This window comes from Trichosurus vulpecula, chromosome 5, assembly GCF_011100635.1.
Source record: "Trichosurus vulpecula isolate mTriVul1 chromosome 5, mTriVul1.pri, whole genome shotgun sequence".
NCBI lineage: Eukaryota > Metazoa > Chordata > Mammalia > Diprotodontia > Phalangeridae > Trichosurus > Trichosurus vulpecula.
Genome location: NC_050577.1, coordinates 170,518,788 through 170,536,083, shown reverse-complemented (window position 1 = coordinate 170,536,083; position 17,296 = coordinate 170,518,788).

Below are 17,296 nucleotides of genomic sequence, written 5' to 3'. Positions count from 1 at the left end.
TGGCCGAATTACTGGAATAGTTTGCTGTTTCCTTCTTCAGCTCGTTTTACAGATAAGGAAACTGAAGCAGACAAGGTTAAGCGGTTTTCCCAGGTTCACACAGGTAATAAGTGTCTGGACTCAGATTTGAACTCAGGAAGATGAGTCTTCCTGACTCCAGGCCTGGCACTCTATCCACTGTGCTACCTAACTGCCCCATTTGGGGGTTTCTTGACAGAGACAGATATAGGAGTGGTTTGCCACTTCCTTCTCCAGCTCATTTTACAGATGAGGAAACTGAGGTAAGCAGGGTTAAGTGACTTGGCCATGCTTACATGGCTAGTGAGTGTCTGAGATCAGATTTTAAATCAAATCCCCTTGACCCTAAGGCCAGTGCTCCATCCACTGAATCGCCTAACTGCCCAAAATAAATAGGCCCATTGAGAATTTGAATTTCATTTTAAACCTGGGGGCGTGTGAAATCGTCATCACACAGCCAAAGCTCTGGCAATGATCCTCTCTGAATTTAGCCAGACTAATCCTAGTCAGTCAGGCACATAATCAATCACCAGGCTGTATGCAGTCTTTTGTGCTCGTCTTGCATTGGCACGGCCTCTGAGAAGCTCAGGTTTTGTCACGCTAAAATAAGGAGGCATCAGAGCAACTTCCAGAGGTGGAACAGCTCTACAACATAAATATTAGATAAGTCACATTTCAGGGAGGCAGTTTGGTACACTGGAAATAATATTGGCACTAGAGTCAAAGGACTTGAGTTCAAATGCCACCCCTAATACTTGTCGCTGCCGTGACATTGACATTTCTTCTCCCTGGGCCTGAGTTTCCTCATTTTTAAAAAGAGGAGGTTGGACTATATGGCCTCTGAGGGTCTCATTCAGCTTTAGATCTGTCATCAAATGTTTGTAACTTTGCCTCCACCTTTCTCATCTCATACCCATTAAAATCAATTTGTCTAGTCAAAAGATCTATTTTGTTATATCTTAGGGCTGGGGCAATAGGAAGAAAATAGATATATTTTAGGTGTTCAGAAGCTCAAGATCTACATGCTTTCTTCAGTTACCTTTAGGAAAGTTGAAAGGGTATGATTAAGTGATTAATCATTGATTTATTTGATGCCCAGTCATTTCTGCCTCCATGAAATAATTCCATATAATTGAACTGGGTCATTACCTTCAATGTGCTAAATTCATTATTCCATTGTTGTCATCATGAATGGCCCACTTACACTAAAAATTATCCCTAAGAGGATTAAGTGCAGGTTTATCAAACTTTGTCAACATTTTAGCTAAATCCTGGAACTACACTGAGGGAACAGGCTGTTTAACTTTTTCATGGTTCATTTCCCTTGCAGCAGACACTGGGCATTAAATATTTTCATAAACAAATTTATAAATGCATATAAACTGCAAATGCAGTTTTCATAGTTTGGATTTGCTATTGACATAGCTCTTCTTGTATAAATTATTTTAGCAGTAAAGTTGAGTATAATCAATGAATAACAATAAAAATAATAATAAGAAGAGGACAATTTATTCCAATAGCAACTTTCATATATTATTTGGAAAGAACCTCTGAGGTCATTTAATCCAACATCTTACCCAATATAGCAATCCATCCTAAAACATCTCTGGCAGATGCCTTTCTGTAGAGGTATAATTAACAATTCCTGAAATAGCAAAACACAATTGTTGGTATGCGATAAGAAATTTTTTTTTTCTGGTGTGTTGTACTTAAAATGTTGCTTGCTTTATATTTTTTTAAAAATCAACACAAAAGAGATACTAGCATATTTCTTAAAGGTGGGGAAATGATTTCTAAAGTTTTTCCCAAAATCTTTAATAGGAAAATAAATACAAATGTAAAAATTAAGAAAAAAGGAATTATATTTCCTGAATTCAACATGAAAACTTTTAGCTGTTGAAATTGCTGGGCTAACTATATATAAAAATAGTTCGTTATTGAACATGTGTTACCTGTTACATACAGATATACTTAGGCATATCCCACAGTGCATTTCACATGCATACTGACTTAAAATGGAATTTGTATCTTTCCTATCAACACCCCGCCCCCCATCACTCGTCTTTTTTGTTTAGTAATATTACCACTCATCCAAAATCTTACAAATACTATATGGATGACATTAGGAGCAAATGAATCCAAATAGCAGACTGGTCGGTGTTTTATTTTTGTTACAAAATGTATTCAGTCTTATTCCATCTGCATGATTGCCCAAGCCTCAGAGAATGCTAATTTCTGATCCCATTCTTAGCCATATTCAAATGTGATTTGGGAAGGATATGGGCTACAGGGTAAAAAAAAATTGTAGAAGTGGAGGATAGCTGAAAATACCATTATTTCTTTTACAAAGTCACCACTATTTTCTAGGAAGTATATACTGCCCTGATATTTTCTTTCTATGTGCCAAAGTCCTCCATGTGTGAGACTCCAGCTTTCTTTACAAGGGGAGTCATGACCCCCATAGGGCCTCCATCTGTCTGCCTAGAGCAGGTGGTCTCAAAGGTATAGCAGCTTGAGGTTGTTATCAGACCAGTAAGAGATGTGTTGACATTTTTTTTAATCCTGCCATCCCTTGTTTTGTTATTCTTTACATCCACATTTTTTTATTTTTATGGCTAAAAAAGAAATCATAGTTTTACTGTTAGTAAATATTTTAATATGTGGATGCAAACAAATTTCTGCATGTGTATGCATGCATACACACATACATCTATATCTATCTATAATTGTATACATGTGTATGCCCAGCTAAAAGATCTCCAGAAGATTAAAAGATATCATTTGAAATAATAATTGACCATATACCAATCAAATCTCAAGTATGGACAACCCCCCCCATATATTAATGAAAAGATTATAATAAACAATAAAAAATCACATATTTAATGACAGTACTATGTACTAAAAACATTGGGAACCTAAAGATACAAAAGCAGAGACAGTATCTGCTATCAGATGGTTTAGATTCTAATGGGGTGGGGAATGAAAACAACACTCATAAGGAAGTGGGACCAAAGAGGACATTTAAGTTTGAAAAGTTATAAGATGTTAAAAAAAATACCATAGTGAAGTAGAATAACATGTTCCCCCACCCCACCCAACCTCATCCCCTTTAAAAAAAGGAGCAACGGTAGTTGATGTGATCATATTTCAAGAAGTAGGGAAAGTCAAGGAAGGGGAAGGGTCAGGATATAGTAACAGTGGCAAGGTTGTGATTGGGAAGATGAAGGTTGGGAATAGGCAGTCATCAGTTAGGACAGTGGGAAGGAAGGAAGGAAGGAAGGAAGGAAGGAAGGAAGGAAGGAAGGAAGGAAGGAAGGAAGGAAGGAAGGAAGGGAAGGAGGGAAAGAGGGAGGGGGAGGGAAGGAGGGAGGGAAGGAAGGAAGGAAAGGCGGAAGGAAGGAAAGGCGGAAGGAAGGAAAGAAGGAAGGAAAGAAGGAAGGGAGGAACGAAGGAAGGAAGTGAGGAAGGAATTAAGGGAGGAAGGAAAAAAGAAAGGAAGGAAGAGAGAAAGGAAGGAAAAATTTTAATTGAATAAATCTTTTTTTCTACTTCACCTTTAGAAAGCAGAATGATATTGTTTAACAAGTGCATTTAAAGGACTCAAAGTAAAAGTTTGTTTCATACTGGAATCCAGCATTTGTGGTGCTTTGCCAAATCTTATACAAAATGGAACTGGATATAACATGAGCTCTAGCTTGCTAGGAGATTTGGGGAGTCCTGATAATTCCAGCTGGAAATTCAGCAAAATATATTCTCATGGCATTTCACTTCCTAGCTTCAGAACAGGAACAGAACTGGAAAGGGGACTATTTAAATGTTTTGGCAACTCTAAGGTTCAGCAGCTTAAGAAAAATTAAATTAAATTATAAGTTGTGGGAAGAAAGATGTTTTTAACTTAAATCCCTAAAAGTGCAGATGGATTTAAAAAAAAAAAGAAAAAAACAGATTTGGAGAAAAGAAGAATCTGCTTTTAAAAGGCTTTTTTTAAAAAATGTTACAGTTCCAGCACCAACACAAAAAGCAGTTTGGAAGACCTTAACCTCCTGAAATCTCTGCTGGACCTTCATGGACACCCCCTGGCAATAGATTTGCATTTCTAGGTAAAGCTGGCAGTGCATGAAGGAAACCCCACAATTTGGGCCACCCCTGGTTCAGGAAATACAGTGAAACAGAAAGGACAATGGTCATCAGTTTAGAAAAGCACAAGTATTTATCCCAGCCTCACCTCTGGCTCTGTGTATGAGTTTATGTGTGTGTGTGTGTGTGTGTGTCTATGTGTGTGTGTGTGTGTCTGCATGTTTGTATGTGCAATGCATGGCTGGTACAGTGTGGGCATTTGGGAAACCAGTAGCCATCATCTTGTCAAGGTATTTTAGCTCGATAAGCAGCCCTGTGTATATGATTTGAACTCCTTTAGAGTAAATTTTGCCTTTCTTTGTATACCCATTACTTTGCATAGTACCTGGCATATAGTAGGTGCTTAATAACTGTTTATTGACTGACAAGTATCTTTTGAATGAAACATTTGAAGGAAATAATAAAATATGAACTTGCACAAAAAGTGCCCCTGTGTCCCATCACCTTTCTCCAAATAAATAAATTATATAAGTTCTGATTTTTCCCTAGCATGGAGATTTTCCTGTACAGTGTACTGTGGATCTGAAATTATGCAAGTGTCAGAAATCAAACAGTCTCCCCCCACTTGCCTGTAAAAAGTAATGGCCTGTCCTAAGGTAGCAGTAGGCTATTTTTTCAGATGAAATAAGGGGTAAGATTTCCGAGCACAGAAGAATCCTAATGGATCAGTTGACAACCTAAGCACAGTAGTTTTTGTAGGAGAAACTGTCCAGGCAAATTAATACTCCTTGACAATGAAGAGGACACCACCTTTATCCTTTTGGTCTACAAGGGCACAGGAACTCTGCATGTAAATGGGCTGTACTGAATCTTGGATAATGATTTCTCTGATGTAGTATTATTGCTGCTACCACAGGCTCTGGGAGTGCATGGCTAATTGTATGGTGTCAGATGGTAGGTGTGACAGTGGTAAAATTTTAAGAGGCACATCAGCGCAGCTTTATACAGTATAATAGGCACTGATTAGCCAACCATGTGGTGTGGTAGCAGTGGGCTTTGCCGCTGACTGTGAGATGTGAGGACTGAAGCAGATTTAAGCTGTAAAAAGCACGACATAGGGCAAGCAGTAGAGGCAGCTCAGGGTTCTGTGGGGAGATGGTAACGTTGAGGAAGGACAGGCTTTAGAGGAACAGGCTTCTCAAAGTCTCAGAGCTGCCTTGATCATCGCATTCAGGAAAGCTTAACTTAAGCCAGGGAACTCTTTGCTTGGGGATAATTCAGAAAATCCAACAATTCTAGAAGTAGAAGATGACCCCCAGCTTTCTGTCTAGAAACCAGACTATGATAATAGCTCAGTTTTATTAAGGTTTGCAAGTTATTTCATATGCTTATCTCATTTGATGGCAAGTCCTATTAATATTCCATTTTATAGACTAGGAAACTGTGCTTCAGAGGGATTAAGTGGCCAGGGTCCCACACCTAGCAGTTATTTGAAAGCCAGTTAGAACAAAGGTTTTCTTGACTTCAAGACCAATACTCTTCCCATTAAACCATGCTTCCTTTCCAATGTTTATATACTACTTATTAGTAAACCAGTAAACCAGATGATTGAAGTTGAGTTCAGAAGTACTATTTTCTACTGTCTCTATTAACATCAACCAAATCACTATTCATCTTTGCCTAGATCCCTGCAATACTCTGCTCGCCAATTAATTATTAAATATGAGGAGACAGCATGATAAAGCATAGAGAATAGTGGATTTAAGTCAGAGAAAGTGAGAGTAAATACATACATTTCCCTTACTATCTGTATGATTTTGGAGAAGAGGCCTTAGGGCCTCAGTTTCCTCATCTATAAAATGAACGAGGTAGAAAAGATGATCTTTAAGTTCTTTCTAGTTCTAAATCCAATGATCCTAATTATAATGTAACACTTACAAGCATCAAAAGAATGGAGATTACACAGTCTCTTTATGCCAATATTTAGTCATTTATTTTGCCCAAAAATTGTCCCTTAAATCTTTCTCTTTGGGTCCTTTTTTCCCCCCAGGATACTGTATAAATAAGGAAAATAACATGTTAGTGCCTTCCTTTATAATATTTCAAATTCCCAAGAGGCATTAAGCCTCATTTTCTTTTCTTAATCTTCCTTCTCCCTTTATAAATTTCATATAGGGCACAATAAGCTGAAAAATGTATAATCAAAACTAAGGATTCTTAGTACTCATGTGTCGTTCTCTGAAATATATCCCATGTTGCAGGTTTAAATAGCAGTCCCAAATGAGTGGCAAAATCATTTTAAGTCTCTTATATGGTAAAACTCTGTTTTTTTTTGTTTTAAATCCACATCCTGTCTTTCTGGTATTGATTTATTTGGGGGGGGGGGATCATAAGTTTAATACTATCATTGTGTGACATAAAGATTTTATAAGAATAACCTATAAACCTATCAAGGGATTCCTTGATGAAAGCATCAGAAACTAAAAGGAAGACTTTGTAAGCAATATTTTACAGAGGCACACATCTTTATCTTTACACAACTGACTGACAGAAGAAGAGGATGTGAAATGCTACTGTGCTGTGTTTGTTGACTACACAAAGCATTTTATTTATTAGGGCAACACTCCACCTTGAAGGTCCTCCTCCAACAAGATGCCTGTCAATATTATAGAAATTTCAGTAAAAAATATAAAGCAGACATGATGTGTTTGGTTGGGAGGAAGGTGTCCTTAATATTTTTAAGAATATAAGGGGCAAAAGGACTATAAAAATGCTCCTACCCTTTGACTCAGCAATACCACTTCTAGGGCTGTATCCCAAAGAGATCACACAAGTAGGAAAGAGACCCGTATGTACAAAAAATATTTATAGCAGCGTTTTTTGTGGTAGCAAAGAATTGGAAATCAAGGGGATACCCATGAATTGGGGAGTGGCTAAATGAGTTGTGGTATATGAATGTAATGGAATACTATTGTGCTTTGAGAAATGGGGAACATAAGGACTTCATAATAATCTGGAAAGACCTACATGATATGATGCTGAGTGAGAGGAGCAGAACCAGGAGAACATTGTACACAACCACAGACATAGTGCTTCCATGATGACTAGTTTTGATAGAATTGGCTCTTCTCAGCAATATGAGGTTCAAAGACAACTCCAAAGGACTCATGATGGAAAGAGCTATCTACATCCAGAGAAAGAATTATGGAGTCTGAGTGCAGATGGAGGCAAACTATTTGCTCTCTTTTTTTTTTCTTTCTCTTCTTTTTTGGTTTTGTCTCTTCTTTTTCATGATTCATTCCATTGGTCATGGTTCTTCTTTACAACTTGACTATTGTGTAAATAAGTTTAATGCAAAGGTATATGGAGAACATATATCAGATTCCATGCTCTCTTGGGGGGAAGGGGGAGCAGAGGGAGGGGAAGAAAATTTGGAACTCGAAAATTTGTGGAACTGAGTGTTGTAAACTAAAAATAGAAAAATCTAAAAAAATTTTTGAAAAAGAATAAAAGGAGCACCTAGGTGGCACAGTGGATAGAGCACCAGCCCTTGAATGAGGAGGACCTGAGTTCAAATGCAGCCTTAGGCGCTTACAAGGACAGTGGCTGTGTGACCCTGGGCAAGTCACTTAACCTCATTGTCTCCAAAAAAGAGTATAAGGGGATCTTGAGAAAAAAAAATTTTGAGAACCACTGATGGAATAGAAATAGCAATGGATTTGGTTTTAGAGGACCTTGGTTAAATAATCTGGCTTAGCTCCTTATTTGATCTTGAGCAACACTCAGAGGTATTTTGTTTGTAAATGAAGGGGTTGAAGTGAACAAATTCTGGTATGTCTTTCATCTCCCTGTCTTTGATCCCTTTTATAAATCCAATCAACCTTATATGATGGTGATGAGAAGTTAGGGAAATAGATCACAATCCTGGCACAAATGCATGAGTTATTGTAGGTAGGTTGGAGAGCTTTTATTTCCCTTTCTGGCCAACTCCTTTTCCCCACCAACTCCTCAAGAAAGGAGGGTGTATTAGATGATTAGAGAGGAGTAAAAGACTGCTGAAAGGAAAAAGGAAAGCCTATGCAGAAGCAGAATAGGAAGCACTCAAGAGAAATTAGGAGCAGCAACAGAAATGGCCAAAATGTTGACTGTCAGGTTAGTAGGGCCCAAAGCTCCCTGATCTCAGGTGGTGTCTACGGAAAGTCTGGGTAACCTAGAGGTGGTGTACAGCCTATCAAGACTTACAAAGTGAGTGGAGTCAGAGTCCAAAGGATCTCTCTATTGATGATAAGTTTATTTATTCTTAGCTATTGGACCTAGATATATGTCCCCATTATATCTTTATTTCTGATAGCATCATGATGGTTAGAGAAAAATCCTCAGTCAGAAGGATCTTAGTTCAAGTTCTGTCTCTGACACATATTGGCTGTGTGGCCCTCTTTCTTAACCTTTGCATTCTCTAGACACTTCTCCAAGACTAGAAGGTGCTGACCTGCATTGCTATATGGAATGTCCTCATCTGGGAGTTTCCTATGCTAATGATATCATAGATTGAGTCCTTATTCACATTACCATGTTCAAATTATTTTTGATTGTAAGGGCAGAGCCAAGATGGCAGAATAAAAGCAGGACTTGCTTGAGCTCTCCCCCAAATGCCTCCATATTAACATAAAAAATTACTCTAAACAAATTCTAGAGCTACACAGAACCCACAAAATGACAGAGTGAAACAAGTCTCCAGCCCAAGACAGCCTGGAAGATTGATGGGAATTTCTATCCCATGGTAATGGGAGTGGAGCGCAGACCAGCATGGGCTGCACCAGCACAGACTGGGCTGGAGCAGACCAGGAGAAGCAAGCCTCAGGGCACTGAATACCTGGCAGCTGTGGTGGTTTCCAGACTTCTCAACCCACAAATGCCAAAGACAACTTAGCAGGTCAATGGGAAAACTCTGTTGGACCTGGGTGAGAGAAGAGCACAGTCCAGCCCCAGCCTCAGGGTTGTGAAGGTGATTGCAGCAGAGGCAGCAGCAGCAGCATCTGTTTCTGGAGCTCCAGGCCCACAGACAGTGGGGGGATCAAGTGGCTGATCAGAGCAAGAGTGCAGGAATCTCTTTGCTGACGCTGAGCCAGGATTCACTTGCTTTGCCCTGTTTTGATGTGGGTCACAGTCATGGGGGTGATCCTGGGGTGAGGAGGAGCACTGGTGTGGAAGTGCTTGTGGTGACTGTGGAGAGGGAGGCCTCCTCTCAGTTCCAAGACAGAAAAGAGTGTGTGCGGTCACTCACAGCCCAAAGCACATGCCAGGAGAGGAGTAAACACCTCTCCTTGGATCACACAGCTGCAGAAGAACTGAAAATTTACAAATGCCTAGAAGTAGCTCTCAAAACAGCTACATAAAACCCCAGAAGTTTGGGACAGAGCATTCTCCATTCTGGAAGCAGAGTCATACTTTGACAAAGAGCTCAAAAGTCAAGTAATTGACTGGGAAAATGAGCAGACAGTGTAAAGAACTCTAGAATCTTACTTTGGTGATAAAGAAGATCAAAATGTACAACCAGAGGAATACAGCAAAATCAAAGATTCTACATCAAAAGCCTCCAAGAAAAATATGAATTGGTCATAGACCACAGAAGAGCTCAAAAAGAATTTGGAAAATCAAGTAAGAGAAGCGAAGGAAAAATTGGGAAAAGAAATGAGAGTGATGTAAGAAAACCATGAAAAACAAGTCAACAGCTTGCTAAAGGAGATACCCAAAAAATACTGAAGAAAATAACGCCTTAAGAAATAGACTAAGCCAAATGGCAAAAGAGTTCCAAAAAGCCAATGAGGAGAAGAATGCCTTAAAAAGCAGAATTAGCCAAATGGAAAAGTAAGCCCAAAACCTCATTGAAAAAAAATAATTCCTTAAAAATTAGAATGGAACAAATGGAAGCTAATGACTCTATGAGAAATCAAGAAATTATAAAATAAAACCAAAAGAAGAAAACAAAAGAAGACAATGTGAAGTATCTCATTGGAAAAACCACTGATCTGGAAAATAGATCCAGGAGAGATAATTTAAAAATTATTCAACTACCTGAAAGCCATGATTTTAAAAAGAGCCTAGATATCATCTTTCAGGAAGTTATCATGGAAAACTGCCCTGATATTCTAGAACCAGAAGGTAAAATAGAAATTGAAAGAATCCACTGGAAATCCTCTTGAAAAAGATACCAAAAGGAAATCTCCTAGGAATATCGTAGCCAAATTCCAGAGTTCCCCTGTTGAGGAGAAAGTATTGCAAGCAGCCAGAAAGAAACAATTTGAGCACTGAGGAAACATAATCAGGATAGCACAAGATCTAGCAGCTTCTACGCTAAGGGATAAGAGGGCTTGCTATTCCAGAGATCAAAGGAGCTAGGATTAAAACCAAGAATCACTTACCCAGCAAAACTGAGTATAATATTTAGGGGGGGAAAATGGGCATTCAATGAAATGGAGGACTTTTAAGCATTCTTGACAAAAAGACCAGAGCAGAATAGAAAATTCAACTTTCAAATGTAAGAATCAAGAGAAGCATGAAAAGATAAACAGGAAAGAGAAATCATAAGAGACATATTAAAGTTGAAAATAGAATAAATGGGGGTGGAATAGGATGGAGGAAAATATAGTTAATCTTTCACAACATGACTATTATGGAAATGTTTTGCATGAAGAAACATGTATGGCTTATATTGAATTGCTTGCCTTCTCAATGAGGGTATGTGGGGAGGGAGAAGGAGAGAGCTTGGAACTCAAAGTTTTGAAGGCAGATGTTGAGAATTGGTTTTGCATGCAACTGGGAAATAAGATATACAGGCAATGGGGTATGGAAATCTATCTTGCCCTACAAGAAAGTAAGGGAGAAAGAATGTGTGTGGGGTGGGGGATGATAGAAGGGAGGGCAATCTGGGGAAAGGGCTAATCAGAATGCATGCCATCTTAGGTTGGGGGGAGGGGAGAGATGAGGAGAAAATTCATAACTCAAAGTCTTGTGGAAATGAATGTTGAAAACTAAAAATAAATAAATTAATCTAAAAAATATTTTTGGTTATCATTTGATGAGCTAATCAGAGTACCCTACAAGAAGTATTCTTAACCTGGGGTCTTCAAATAGATTTCAGGACTTCCATGAACTTGGATGGGGAAAAAATACATCTTTATTTTCACTAACGTTTGGTTTCCTTTATAATTCTGTGAGTTTTATTTATCACACTTAAAACATTATTCTGATAAGGTTATCATAGGCTTCACCAGATGGTAAAAGGGTGTATGCCACAGAAAGATCAAAAACTTCTGACCCAAAAGAAATACGAAAAAAGAAACCCTTTGGGTGAGAACAAACTGCATGCTATGATAGATTCAGTACTTAGAAGTATTCTCTCTTTTTCATCAGAACTGCAACGTCCAAATAACTTGTGAAAATAGTGGAAGGCAAAGTCCAGGGCATTTGCTTGCAAATATCAAAGATTCAAATCTAGTTCTGCTCCCCTAGGTTCTGGACCAGAGGTCAGGAAGAATGCAAGTTAATAAGTATTTATTTTGCACTTACTACATCCCAAACACTCTGCTAACTACTAAGAATACAAAGAGAAGCAAAAACATAGACTTTAGGCTCAAAGAACTCAGCATAAATGCAAGGTGACCTCAAAGGGAAGGCATTAGCAGTGATGTATATTGGGAGGAGTTGCTCAGAAAAGATCTCCTGCAGAAAGTGGACCTTGAAGGAAACCAGAGACTCCAGGAGAAGGAAATGAAGAGGGAGTGCCTTGTAGGTGTGAAGGGAGAGGCAGTCAAAAGACAGTTGGTATTCCCTGACAAAAATTAAATTCCTCCCCCTCATCTTCCTGGCTCAAAGTTCAGCTCTCTCTCCATTACAGCAAGGCTGCCTCTATATGGATCTTGTATATATGTATTTATTTACAGCTGTGGAGTCAAACTCACATAGAAACAGAAGCCACTAATATATACATAAAGATCCCTGCAGGCCACATATTGACTTAGTTTTAAAATGCAACATTAACTATGGTTTATTGTATTCTTATCTATTTTGTTAAATAATTCTCAATTACATTTTAATCTGGTTTGGGCCAGAAATGTCTAGTTTCCTCGCAGATGGTGCCTTCCATCTCATGATCGCAGGGATAAGAAACCAAAGAGAACTGCTTGAGTTGGGTTTTCCTTCTACCCATATTATAACTGAGTGACTCTGATGAAAAAGTTGCCATTATTCCTCAGACAAATACCAGCCCTGAAGCATAGACCCAAGTGTCCTAGGCCATCATCAACTCCTTTCTGTCATGACCTAAAGATCCCAGGATCCTAGGAAATTTCCCTCCTTGTTTCCTTTCCAAACCCTATTCTAGTCCCATTTTAGAGTTGTTAATCACAGATTTTGTGTGAGAGAGTCCTAGGTAGCCCAAGTTTGGGGAAATCAGTCCAGTTCTACAACGAGTGGGATGGTGTTTGGATGCCCTCAAATGGATATATTAGTCCTGGCCTCAGGGTAAGAGTATCATGGGCTGCCTAATTACCCTTCCCTTGCTGTCCATGCCTCCCATGAACATTCCTTTGGTTGTTTCCAATGGTCTTTCCTCTCAGGACTTCTCTTAAACTCACCAAAAGAAAAAGCCTATGCTTTCAGCTGGAGGCGATAAAGTATAATGTAGAACAGAGATATTACACAAATACCCTGTGGGACATTCCCTAGTGTGGCCAAACCAAAATAAAATATAATTTTAGATTGTACATGGGAAATATTCAACCAAACAAAGAAAAATACAATAAAACAAAGATATGAATAATGTATAATTTTCCAAGTCACTCTGCAGTCTTCAGGGACACTATGTGGGCCCCATTTCTACTTGAGTTTGACACCAGTCATGAAGAAAACTAGTTTTGGAGTCAGGAAGATCTGCAGTGAAGTCCTGACAGTAAGACACAAGACATATGCTGACCACCTGGTTTGGGGAAAGTCAACATAAACTTCCAGTGCCCCAAGGAAGTCACAGATCTGCATGGATAGATAGGGTTCCTACAGCAGTGAAATAATAGCTCTCAAAGGAAAAAAATATATTTTCAGCATTGAGTAACTCACCTTTGAAGTACTTTTACCCTAGGAGTAGAATCCATCTGGGACTACATTTACTACCCATTTGACAGATAAAGAAACTGAAGGTCATAAAGGATAAGTGATTCACCCATAGGTAAATAACCAGTAAGTGTTGGAGGCACTTAATTTTAAACTAGGTTCTCCCATCTCCAAATTCAGCATTTTGTCCAGAAAGATGGGCTTTGGTGATGTCAGATGTGCCTTTCCCTCTTCATCTTCCCTGCTTAATCCTTCCCTCACATCTGTTGCAATAGCCTGCAGGTTGGTCTCCCTGTACCATCTTTGTTCACTTGAATCCATCCTCCACTCAGCTGTCAAAGTGATCTTCCACTCACTATTGAGCCTCCTACTCAATAAATTCCAATGGCTTCATATCACCTCCAGAATCAAATAAAAAAAATCCTCTTGACTTTCAAAGTCTTTCATAAACTGCCCCTTCCCCCACCTTTCCAGTCTTCTTAGACTGCATCCCCACAGATCCTCAGCTGCCCTTCACATGTATTCTGTGCTCCAATGATGCTGTCCTCCTTGCTGTTCCTTGAACAGGAGACTCCATCTCCCACCTCTTGGTATTTTTTTTCTCAATGCCCCACACGCCTGGAATGTTCTCCCTCCTCGCTTCTGCCTCCTGGCTTCCCTGGCTTTCTTCAAGGACCAGATAAGATCCCTCTTTCTACAGGAAGCCTTTTCTAATTTCTCTTAATTCTAGTGCCTTCCCTCTATTATTTTCAGCTTATCCTGTATATAGTCACAGGGCAGGGACTGTCATTTTCTTTTGTTCTTCTTTGTATCCTCAGTGCTTAACATAGTGTCTGGCACATCACAGGCATTTAATAAATATTTGTTGACTGACTGACTTCTCCCTGTCCCTGCTATCCCAGAATTCAGCTGTCTTCCTGTCTGTGAGATGGCAACCTTACCATCTTCCCTGACTCTACCTACTAGAATCCTCTTCGCCTTACCATCTGCAATGTCTCTGTGTTTTACAGACTCCTGGCATTGTCACTTGACCTACTGCTGTAACTTAAAGATCCCTTGGCCTCACCCTCCACCCTTAAACTGTACCTTTAGGACCTCTAGGCTTCTCCATCCACTCTGTATCTAAATTTTCTTTTATATGTTGTCTTTTCTAATTAAAGTATGCATTCTCTGAAAGTGATGACTGTCTGTCTCCAACACTTAACATAATACTTAGAACTTGATAAGGGTTTAATAAATGCTTTTTCATTTGAAGAATTTGAAGAATTGAGAAAAGGCTATCAGATTCAGCAACTAAGAGATTTTGGGTAACCTTGAAGAGAATCATATCAGGCTAATTGGTGGGGTTAGAAGTGAGTGGATGTTAAGGAAATAGAGTAGAAATGATTCTTCCTAGGAATTCAGTACCGAAGGGGAAGAGAAATAGAACACAATAGCTTTAAGGGAATAGCCAAATCAATTGCAGTTTCTCTAAGTGGGAGTAGACCTGAGCATGTTTGTAGGAATAGCAAAGGGGCCAATAGATAGTGAAAAATTGAAGATGAATGAGAGGGAGAATGATTGATATTTCAAGCTGCTGCAGAGATGAGAGAAGGTGGTGATCCTAACTCTTCTCTGGGGCCAAGTCAAATTGTACTTTAACCTCTTCATCTTCAGAAGTCTTACTTTTATCCATAAAATCCTAAAACATCTCCCTCCACTTTAACTCCTCTTAGTTAACCTGGCATGGAATGGAATAGAAGCCTCAAGTCAGTGATTACACTTGTGTAAGAATTGATAATTTTGTTAGGTGGCATTTTCTTTGGAGACAGTATCTAATGGACTTGGAATCAGAAGACCCAGATTTGAATACCTGTTTGATTTTTGTGGAAGTCAGTGAAATGACTCTATCAGGTCTTCTGTTTCTTTATCTGTAAAACAAAGGGGTTGGGCTAGAAGATTTCTAAAGGCCCCTTCCAGCTCCAAATCTAAATGGGAAGGAAGAAAAATTCTAGATGTTGGTTATGATATGATCTGATCCATTGATTGGTGACTTTGCTTCATCTTTACAGTATATGACAGTTGAGTTTGGATCCAAATTTCTATGGGCAAATTTCAGGAACTCCCTTCCCATGTTAGCAAAATTGAGCCTGGATTTGTAGACATTTGGGCCATGAGATGAGGGTCATTTTTCTAATCAGGTTGTTGGCTGAACGAGCAGGATTAAAGACTGGCTTTTTAGATGAATGGGGAGAAAAATTCAATGTTTTCTGAATAGCATGCCCAGAGTCTTTGTGGCATTAGGAGCATTTTGATCAATTGAAATAACAAAGTAATTAACACCTGCTGTGTATTGCAGCAGGGAACTAGGTAAATTGCCAACCTCTTGGAAGACTCTGCTCCTACAAATGCCATCCTGAAGAAGAGGCAGAGCAAAAGGAGGATGATAAAGGTACCTACATGTCTTACAGGAAAAGACAAGCCTGCATGAAATTTTCTTTTATAATTTTTATTTTTAATCTCTTCTAAGATCCAGATCCTCCCAGGCTGACTTTAAACAACCAGGGACAAATAGACTTGTAGACTTAAGTTCTGCTGGGTCGTATCTCCTCACCCACCCACAGTAAATTCATAAGATTCAAGTAAAGTTTGTGCATTTTCAAAATCATCCCCAGGGACACTTGGACGATGACATCCCCAGAGAATACAGTGTCTCTGAAGTTGTCCTTCTGTCAATGTGTTTCTGACAGAAATCCAAGGTGGGGGTGGGCTGGGGGTAGATAAGGTAGTCAGATACCTAGGGTTTTATATACAAGAAAAGACACATTGAGTGACATTTTTAAATATTGCTTTTTATAAATGCACATAAACATTTTGTTTTCTGTGGCATATTTGGTGAAAAGTCACATTGTGTTACTCTGAAGGCTTAAAGCTTCCAACGGACAGTAAGACACAAGAGACATAATTTTCAATTACAGGAAGGTGTGCTATTCAAACCTTACTTGGGAAACATAGATGTCATGTGCCTGCTCTTGTGCGGAATTATAGGCACCTTGCTTTTTCAAACTGAAAATGAAATCCAATTAAATTCAGAGGATGATAGATTGAGAGCTGATTTTGACTTTAGAGACCTTTGAGTCCAACATCCTCATCTCAAAGATGAGAAATCTGAGGTCCAGAGAAGTTAAGCAAACTTACTCAGGGTAACACAGCTAGTAAGTTTCTGAGGTGAGATTTGAACCCAGGTCTTCCTGGATCCAAGTCCAGTGCATAACCATCATACCATGCTACATCACTTCCTTATTACTAGAAGCTCTGCCTCATAAGGAAATTCAAGTCAATTTAGTAAGTACTGATCTAGGACCTGCTATGTACAAATCTTCATCATGCTAGGCATTACGGGAAACATAGAATCAGAATTAAAAGTGACCACAGGAGATGTAGAGTCCAACCTGTACCTAAACAGGCAGATTCGTAAGGAAGAATTTGTAAACCTGGGATAGTACTATAGACTGCAAGGTACCACTCCCTGTGTGTTTGACACAGACATTCTGTTTCTACTGGGAAAGCCAGAGTACAGTAGGTGAAGGTGTAGACAGTAGGGAGGGATGGGGACAGGAGCTCTCCTGAGCTGGTATAAATTATTCATTCCTAAAAATTTGGCCCTGAGCTCTATTGGTTCTCTGGTGTTGAAGGGTTATAAGCATCACCAGTATTCTCTTTTAATTTGGCACTCTGTAAAGACATACAGACACCTGGATGAAAATCCCCACTCATACCAACCTAATTACGGCTGGTAAGTGCCTAGGATATACTAAGCACTTAATAAATGTTTATTTATTGATTGAAATCACTTTCACAGAAACTATAGTATAGCAATTCATGCCCTATCATAGTTCTGAGGGTGATTTCTGGAATCCAAGTAGATATCTTTAAAATCATCTTTATTAAATTTTGCTTCATTAGGTTCAACTCATTATTCTAGTCTTTTTAGGTCTTAACCCTGTGGTTTGATATGTTAATGATCATCTCCAACTTCTGCCCATCATGAATTTGATAATGATTTCATCTATGGCTTTAACCAAGTCATTGATTAAAAATATTAAATAGC